Source organism: Gossypium arboreum, chromosome 10 (assembly GCF_025698485.1).
Source record: "Gossypium arboreum isolate Shixiya-1 chromosome 10, ASM2569848v2, whole genome shotgun sequence".
Taxonomy (NCBI): domain Eukaryota; kingdom Viridiplantae; phylum Streptophyta; class Magnoliopsida; order Malvales; family Malvaceae; genus Gossypium; species Gossypium arboreum.
The window spans coordinates 98,754,891-98,763,260 of NC_069079.1; the positions used below are offsets into that span (position 1 = coordinate 98,754,891).

An 8,370-nucleotide genomic window follows, 5' to 3' on the forward strand; every position below is an offset into this window, starting at 1 on the left:
TTTTCCAAGCCTAGAGACAAAATCAGAATTTATGAAAATGTTAGGGGCAAAATAGTAATTTTTCCTAGGACATAAATTGAGTCTTTTTAAATATGAAATGTGTGAAATTGATAGTTAATGTAACACCCCGTACCCGAGACCGTTACCGGAGTCGAACACGAGGTGCTAACCGACTAATTCATTTACTCTCACAGTCCAATTAAAAATTTTCCAGACGACTGGCTAACTGCATCACTGTCACCTTAAAAATCATAACTTGAGTTCCACAAATCGAAAATCAGATTCGTGATTTTTCCCCGAAACTAGACTCATATTTCCATCTACATATTTTTTCTTAGAATTTTTGGTTGGGCCAATTAGTACAGTTTATTAGTTAAAGTCTCCCCTATTCCAGGGTTTGACTACACTGACCTTCATGCATTACGAATCAGATATCTCCCTGCACAGGGATTCAATACTGATGCCGTTTGTTTCTATAGAAACTAGACTCAAAAAGGAATCTATACATATATGACATGACTTCTAAATGTCTCTGGTTAATTTATAATGAATTTATAAAGTCAGATCAGGGGATCCAGAAACCGTTCTGGCCCTGTCTCACGAAAACTTTAACATCTCATAATATAATGTTCATATGAAAGTTTCGTTACTTTCCTATGAAAATAGATTCATCAAGGTTCGATTAAAAATTTATTCGCTATTTAATTCCATTCCTACTATTTTTAGAGATTTTTCACATCCACATCACTGCTGCTGCCAGCATTTATTTTTAAGGTAAACTTTACCTATTTCATGATCCTCCATGGATCAACTAGAGTTTGTCATACATATACCAAAAGTGATCATGAATAACCATTCCCATGACTAACCGTTACCAACATTTCCATACCTCTCGATGGACGACATACAAAATGATTACAATGCTATGATCAAAGTATACTTAAAGCCATTTTCGCATGGCTTATATACATTAACCAAAATATCCTCCCGCTACTAGTCTATTCTATACATGCCATAAGATATTCCAAAACGTAGTAGTACCAAACAGTGGGTAGTGATAGTGTGACTAGTTGCTGACGATCCCCGAGCCTGTAGCTTCCAATGAGATCTATAAAACAGAGGAAACAAAGTAAACGGAGTAAGCATTACAATGCTTAGTAAGTTTTAAGCAGTGTCAACAGATAACAACCAAATTATAACATAGTTGTTCGTTTTTTTTATTTCACTCTTCTTTCGGGCATACTATCCCCTTTTCCGAATATGCACATCTCATCATATACAATAGGCAGATAAACTCTCACATAAAAGTGAGCTCATGTGACATAGATATATCATATGATTTCACATAACCTCTCACACTAAACCGATGTCACATAATCATAGGAATAGTCCCATAGATTGCTCTCATGTGCATCATATATAAACTTGGAGTACATACCTGTTTAACCTTTCGCATTGCGTATATTTATAAGCAATTCTTATTACGAAGTCTTACCCGGACATAATCTCCACACGTAGTCATCGGGTCTTACCCGGACATAATCTCCACACGTAGTCATCGGGTCTCACCCGGAACATATTTCCAAGTTTCATGTACATTTAATCACATGTTACAACATTCACATTAGCCATTCGGCTTTACCACATATACATATCACACATATATTTCACATTCATCACATCGGCCATTAGGCCTTATCACATATATACACTTTCACATTCATCACATTGGCCATTAGGCCTTATCACATATATATACACTTTCACATTCATCACATCGGCCATTAGGCCTTATCACATATATACACACTTTCACATTCATCACATCGGCCATTAGGCCTTATCACATATATACACACTTTCTCATTCATCACATCGGCCATTAGGCCTTATCACATATATACACACTTTCACATTCATCACATCGGCCATTAGGCCTTATCACATATATACACACTTTCACATTCATCACATCGGCCATTAGGCCTTATCACATATATATATATCTCATACATATTTCATATTTTTCTTGTACATCAATTTCAGCAATAGCTTATAAGCAACTCAAATAGTTTCATCAAAGTTTACAACAAAATCACATATTCACTACATGCAGTTTTCCTGAGCAACAGTCACTAAATTGTTTATAACTGGAGCTACAAAACTCAAAATCAATTGCCGTTAATTTTCCCCGAATGTAGACTCACGTATCTTTCATCCATAAAATTTTCAGAATTTTAGGTGTGGCCAATCAATACCATATTTTTCTTAAAGTTTCCCCTGTTTCACTGTTTGACTAATCTGACCACTCTTCACTACAAATCAAATTTCTCATTGTACAGAATTCAAAATGTGTTCTATTTGATTTCATTTAAAACTAGACTCATTAAGGAGTCTAAGCATATAAATCTTATCTTATAACCATTTTTGTACAAATTATAATGATTTTCCAAAAACAGAACAGGGGATTTCGGAGTCATTCTGACACCGTCCCACACAACTTTAAATATCTCTTTATAGGAAATTTCTTTGCTTCCATGGTCTCTTTTATAAGAAACTAGACCAACTAAGCTTTGATTACATATTTTATTCAGCCTATAATTCCACACCAACAATTTATAGTGATTTTCTAAAATCACATTACTGCTGCTGTCCAAGCAAATTATCACAATTTGCTCTTAAATTTCCAAGTCCAAACACTTATGAACTTACCATTTGGGTTTAAGACATATCATGGCCACATCATATCTTATTGAATCAACTCATTATGTCCTATTATGATTGAATTTACTCAACGATTAATCGCTTAAAACTTACCTCGGAAGTGGTTGACGACTAGATACCCACGGCTATTCATTTACTTTCTCTTTTCCCTTATCCGACTTTGATCCTCTAGGCTCTTGAGCTAAATCAAACAATTTACTTCCCAATCAAACACAATCACACGGCATCCATATACATTTTAGAACCATTCTTAACATATTTACTACTCAAGCATGTAACTTAACAACTTAACCATTAGTTGTCAACCACAAACAAAACATATTCATACGTCAATATCTCAAACCTTACCATAACAACCAATATGCAAGATATCACATATACATAACTTAGCTTACGAGAACATATGTGTTACATCATAAACACATCTTTTACCAATTACCTCACTTAAGCCAAATTTTTATAATCAATCACAAAGAAAAATATACCACAATCACACTTCCAAAATGAGCTACCTCCATGGCCGATTATACTTCATCATTAACATATCTCATTTTCGAATCATATAATCAACATTTGTTCAAGACATCAAACCTCTTTAATTTCGGCTATTACTAATATAAACATTCACAAATCATATTCTTAGGAAGACCGATTTCTTTCCATAACACATTCATCTTAATAGCTAGCTTAGCAAACCTCGATTTAACACATAGTTGTTCATAACACAACTTAAGCATACTCTCCATTCCATCAATTCCAAAACTTAATGTCTTACTCAAAAATGCTAAAAAGAAAATCCAAGAGTCATCAATCCACCATCACATGTATCATTAACAAGCTTCATATTTAGCATGCAATGACATTAACACAAAATCTACCTTGGCCGAATATCATCCCCATGATATAGCAAAGTTTTGAACCATGGACTAATTAGAACTCAAGCTAGCAACTAAGAACATGCATGAATCTCATGGCACAACCTCAAACATACCTTAATCTAGACACAAGTATGGCCAAACCTCCTCCTAATCCTCTTCCAAACCAAGCATGAAGCAAGAACCCCTTCCTTCTTCCTTAGAATTTCAGCTCAAAGAAATGAAAAAAAAGATGAACAACAAATTTTTTCTTCTCTTTCCTTCAACTCATGACAAAGGGGGGAACACTCACCATTCTCTTTTTTTTTGTTCCTTTCATTATTAAATTCCCATGCTCATTGTTTTATTTTTTCTTACATACACCATTGTCCCAACATGTTTTATGACATGTTTTTACCCATAATCCCTTGTCATGGCCGGCCACTAGCTATTAGGGGGGGAAATTTGACATGCAAGTCCCCCCTTATGATTACATGCACTATTAGGTCCTTATAAATTAGCCTATCACATTTCAAAAGTGTCACACAAGTCCTAATAACTGAATTCACATGCAATTGACTAAATCGAAGCTTGAAATTTTCACACATTCATATTCACATATTTTAGACCATAAATATCACATCCAAATAATTTGGTGACTCGGTTTAGCGGTCCCGAAACCGCTTTCCGACTAGGGTCACTTTAGGGCTGTCACAGTTAAATTCATTTATATAGATCCAGACAACAATAATTTGAGGTTAGATCAAGGAAAAGAAAAGGTTACGGATTAGTAGACTTTTTACGCGAACAAGTGTCGAGGTACCTTCGTGTAACATAATCCGGCATGTAATTATGTTTAATTGAATGTTGTGTTGTATGGAATGTGATTTATATTTATGTACATTACTTGAATGTTATTATGAGAAATTTCATACATGCATCAAATGTTGAAAAAAGGGTTAAGTCCCGATTAAATATTGAATTCTGATGATTATATACGCTTTTCGAAACTAATAAGGTCCTGCATTTATTACAAACAGGATTTAGCTCGGACGAGTAATTCCATTGACTATGTTATAGAAAGGATTTAGCTCGGATGAGTAATCCTAGTATAATACCACTCGAGCATACGTTATGTAACACCCCAAACCCAACCTGGACATTATGGTCGAATCTAGCGATGTCACATTAAAGTGTTTTTTCTAAAGTGTGAAATCGTTTGAAAAGCTCAATGTTTATTTAGCCTCTTTGTGTAAACTAGAAATGATTTTAAAATTTGTGTCACTATCAAAATGTATTCACTCTAAAACTTATTAATTCAAAAATCTTGTTTATTGCGGAAGCTTTTGAAACGGTTTTGTGTATTCGTGGTATTTTGGTAAATCCTGCTTATCTTTTGAAAACCCGCATCCTGCTACTAGCAGATATAAATAAAAAGTAAATAAACCCCAAAAATTAAAAATTATAGAGGCCTTATTACATAATGAAACCCAAAATAAAATCTTAATTATAATGTTAACAGAAACTTCGTCAAGTGGCCACCTCTGAGTCCTCCGTCGCCTCGACCCCTCTAAGCCTGGGGATTTCCTGTACAGTTAACAAATGGGTGAATTTAAGAAAACTCAGTGTGTGAAATCCCATAAAAGAATACAATCAGAGTAATCAAAATTTAGGCCTAAGCCTTCAGTTTCAATTAGGGGCCTTAGCCCCTCTTTCAGTAGCAGTAACAGTCTGAGCTTGAGCCCATTTCAATATCAGTGGCAGCCTGGGCCTTAGCCCATTTTAGTGCAGTATACAAACACAAAATCCTACTGAATCCATCCGCTACACACCATTTGGGGATAAAATCGACCCACCCAACCCTACACACCAAGTCATACCGGTTACGGCACTAAAACAATATTTGCAGTAGAGCTTCCAGTAATAGGCTTATAGCCTTTTGGTACATTTCTTTCAAAATCATATATCCCACCCCATGCAATGGAACATGATATAAATGTACATACAGTAAAAATGGCATGCTTAAACAGTCATACATCACATAGGGGTAAAATAATCATCCTACCAAAAATAAGGGTCTAAGTACACTTACCGACCCAACAGTAGGTCCATAGTCGTCTTGGGCGACTCGTGCAACCTTAACAGTCAATCAATGATAATGGTCCCACGGCCCATATTGCAGGCCCATGTGGGCCCACACGCTCGTACGGCCCACATAGCCCAAATTGACCTTAGCCGTGTGGTTTACACAACCTAGCCCAATAGTAACCACACTTTTATGTGATTGATTCCATGTAGGGCCTATATGCCTATTGGGCCTACGTGGCCCAGTTTGGCCCAAAATGGCCTAGTATCTGTAACACCCCTTACCCGTATCCAATGTCAGGACAGGGTTCGAGGTGTTACTGGACTTAAACTCAACCAACTACATAAAATTGGGCCATAAAATTTAGATCAATTTAAAACTTTTCATTTCACATACATTTTGTCCCTTAAACGGGTTCACGAGGCCCAAAACATGCATTAGAGACGGTTTGGGACTAAATCGAGAACTTAAGAAAAACTTGAAAAAATTTCATGCTTTAAGGCTCCACACGCCCATGCGCTAAGGACACGCTCGTGTCCCGAACTCGTGTTCAAAAACCTGGACATTCTGCCAATTTGGTCATGAACAAATTAAAGCCACACGGCCAAGGTACACGCCCGTGTCCTATGGCCGTGTGCTTCACACGGCTGAGACACATAGCCGTTTCTCTTGCTTATGTGTTTACTATCATACATACTGACTTGAAAAACTTAGGTGCAAGGGACACATGGCTGGACAACACGTCCATAGGGGCAGACCGTGTGTCACACACAGCTTAGACACACACCTGTGTGTCTACCCATGTGGACAAATATAAGGCTATTTTCTAAGCCATTTTATCACCCTCACAACACATGCACGCATACTTATACAATAGCAGACAACATGGCAAAATTAGGCACTTAAACATTCCTAACATGTCATGACCATGGCAATTTCACATGCAACCAATATCATAGATTTTACCTTCATCTTTACCACATTAATGCTATAGCTATCAACATGTCATCAAACCTCATTTTCATCACGAAGCATTCATGATCACATCCACATACCGTTCATACCAAGCCATTAAAGACTCTTCATAAATAAATAGGTTTACCAACCCCATAATCAAAATAAGCCACTACATTTGGCTAAAGCAATATCACATACTCAAATATTTAAACTCCTATACATGCCATAGACTCAAAGTACTTGAAATCACTTACACCAATAGCGATAGCTTGACAGTGTGATAATATCTCCGACGAACTCCAACCCGAGCTAACCTGGCAACACTAGAGAACATGGGAAAGAAAGGGGGTAAACTTTATGCTTAGTAAGTTCATATGAAAACAATAAGCAACTCATTAACATTCTTTTATCAATGTTCCCAACATATTCTCAAGTTCATAATAAGTTGTCTTCTTGTACAATAGTCGATAAAATATTTATACCTGGAGCTAAAAAACTCAAAATTAAGTTCTGTTAGTTTTTCTTGAAACTAGACTCATGTAACTTTCTACCATAAAATTTCTAGAATTTTTTGTTTATCCAAAGAGTATAGTTTATTCCTCAAAGTGACCCTTGATTCACTATTTGACAGTTCTTACCCTTTTGCACTAAATTTCAATTATCTCATCTCACAGGACTCGAATAATGTTCTTGTCTATTTATATTGAAAATAGACTCATTAAGGATTCTAGAAATATAAATTATAACTCATAACTATTTTTTTCTAATTTATAATGATTTTCTCAAATCAGAACAGGGGATTTCAAAGTCATTCTGACTCTGTCTCACACAACTTCAAATATCTCATTATAGGAAATTCTTTTGCTTACAGGTTTCTTTTATAAGAAACTAGACGCAATAAGATTTAATCCCATATTTTATTTAGCCTCTAACTCATTTTCTACTATTTTTAGTGTATTTTCAAATTTACACCATTGCAGTAGCCCAAAACTATCCAAGCTAATTTGCTTATTCACAATTATTATTCACCAAATTAATACATCATATCATCTATCATGGTAAGAACACATAGCAATGTATCATAAGCATGGACCCATAATCTCAATGTCATCAAGTATCAAAGACTTATACCAAATCATGGCATTTTCCTAGTATTTACCAATTACTATATACATCATGAACATAGACCCATAATAATAAGGTCATTACACAATCATTCTGATAAACATGACTTACTTATTTGCATCCTTACCAAAGGTGCATTATAGACCGAATCATTTCTCATGAGTTTTGCATACATACCTGTACTACTTCATGACATAATCATTTCTTATCACAGCTTTGTTATAATCTTTGAATTTCCCGTTGAACTTGGAGTACTAAAGGATACTCAGGGAAATTCGTACACATAGTAAGATGCCAATGCCATATCCCAGATATGGTCTTACATGGATTCACACATATCGATGCCAATGCTATGTCCCAGACATAGTCTTACATGGAATCACACACATCGATGCCAATGCCATGTCCCAAACATGGTCTTACATGGGATCTCATATTGAAACTTTATCGAATGTCATTGAGACATTGTGAATTCATTTCATAAAGAAAAATACATGTACATATTTAAACACTAGACATATAATAATAACAGCACGTTGCATTGTTTTCATACAACTTACCTCAACACCAAATTGGTAAAAGAGACCTAAACATCAATTTCTCATTTTTCCTCGTTCTAAGCCC

At 35.6% G+C, this 8,370-nt stretch overlaps 1 long non-coding RNA gene across 1 annotated transcript; it reads right to left on the minus strand.

Annotated features, from left to right (window-relative positions):
• Positions 1 to 624: 624 nt before the first annotated feature.
• Positions 625 to 2,901, minus strand: LOC128282599 (uncharacterized). Its single transcript, XR_008272925.1, has 2 exons — positions 2,818 to 2,901; positions 625 to 1,108 (listed from the first exon to the last, which is right to left on the minus strand). It is a non-coding gene; the product is annotated as an uncharacterized LOC128282599 (long non-coding RNA).
• Between the last annotated feature and the right edge of the window lie 5,469 nt (positions 2,902 to 8,370).